The sequence below is a fragment of the Austrofundulus limnaeus genome, unplaced genomic scaffold, assembly GCF_001266775.1.
Source record: "Austrofundulus limnaeus strain Quisiro unplaced genomic scaffold, Austrofundulus_limnaeus-1.0 Scaffold173, whole genome shotgun sequence".
In the NCBI taxonomy this organism is placed as follows: Eukaryota; Metazoa; Chordata; class Actinopteri; order Cyprinodontiformes; family Rivulidae; genus Austrofundulus; species Austrofundulus limnaeus.
Window position 1 is genome coordinate 1,194,473 of NW_013952575.1, and position 1,789 is coordinate 1,196,261.

Sequence of the window (1,789 nt, forward strand, 5' to 3'; positions counted from 1 at the left end):
GATAACAACACAACAAGTCTTATCCAATCATAGTACAGTTTCTATGTCACATCATGAGCAGAAAAACCAATCAGAAACTGGTTGCTGGGGCCCATAGCAGTTGAACAACAAAAAAAATTTAGTTTAAGTTTAGTTTTAGTTTAAGTTAGAATATTTTGCAGTTAGATCATTTGTCTACACTTTGTTAAACCTGTACACGCCATTAAACCTAAGAAGTTAGTCACGTACTGGAATCTTTATTTGGAACATATTAAAAACCTTATAAAAACCTTTTCAACCACCTAACCAGAGACCAAGTCTTTTTTTATTTTTATTTTTCTTGTTTCCGCTCTCGGAGGAGTAAAACGCTTCTCCCTTCTCTCCTGCCCTACCTTATCTTTCCCTGCTTTGCTGCTTGGAGCCTTTTCTGCATTTTTCATCCAAAACTAGAAATTATGGATATTTTCATAGATTTGGTTAGCTGGTCTCTCAATAAAATTTTTGGAATAAAGTTTTTTCTTCTTCCATGGGAGGACATGCCAGAGGTGGGACCTCTGTTCTTCTCTGTTCTGGATAGATATATCTGGATTCCGATCACTGGATTCTACAGATTGGCTTGGTGGTCTCCTGGTGTTCTATAAAACAGCGTCGGTGGCTGTTCATTTCCTGGCTGACTGACCATTATGAAGGATGGCCGTACTATCAGCACTCAGATTTTTGCCTTGAGCGAGCTGGACTCGGTCTGCAAGCGGTTCTATTGAGGGTCGCGGGTCGGCTGTGGTCCCTGGACTTTGCTGGCCAGAAGGAATTGATCTTGAAGAAGCTGATAGATCGACTTGGTGGATTTTTTCCACACTATTTGCTTGATTGGATTCGCCACCTTGAGATGCACCAGCAGACATTAAAGCAGATGGAAAATTGTTATCATCTGCCTGACTCTTTTGTTCCCAAAACAACTGATTACAGATTCGGCTCTCCCCTACAACGGCATTAATCTGTTGACTAAATTCTTCCTGGCTGGATTACGTCGATAAGGCTCTGCCCCATACCTCCCCCCTCCTCTCTCACCCGTGTGATCTGGCTCCTGAGCAGGCTGAGGGCCATACAGAATGAACAGTTTACAATCAATATTCTGAACTTTGGCTGCGCTGTTCTGGGGACTGGATTCTTCCCTTACTCCTCTGGCTAATAATCTTGCTCTATGCAGAGGTATTTTCATAAACACCATAGTGTGTCACAGTGTTGATATAATATGAATGTTTTTGCTTTTTTCCTCATCTTCCCTTGTGTGGTTTTTAGTTTTTCTGTTGCTTTTTTTGTTACGGTAGTGCAACTGTGTTTTGCTGCATGACCGGTCTTAACTGCCCCCTCCCTCACAGAAATAAATTCACAAGGTGCTGTACATTCAGGGAGGAGGGCCTCCCTGAATGTACAGCACCTTGTGAATTCATTTCTGTGAAAGGCGCTGTATAAGTAAAACTTTACTTACTTACTTACTTACTTACTTACTTACTTACTTACTTACTTACTTACTTACCAAGACCACAGTGTCTCGAGACCGAGACAAGACCAAGACTTTTAGGGTTTGGACCAAGTCAAGACCAAGGGAGGGCGAGACTGAGACAAGACCAAGACCAGAACTTGAACAATTAGTGGCTGACTAAATACTAGTGCTGGGCGGTATACCGTTTTGTACCGAAAACCGGGTTTTATTTTTGTTATGATACGAATTTTCTGAATACCGGTGTAAATAGCCTGAACACGTGCGGAACATTTTGTCATGGCGGTCAGTGAACTGTTTCCCGGGGGG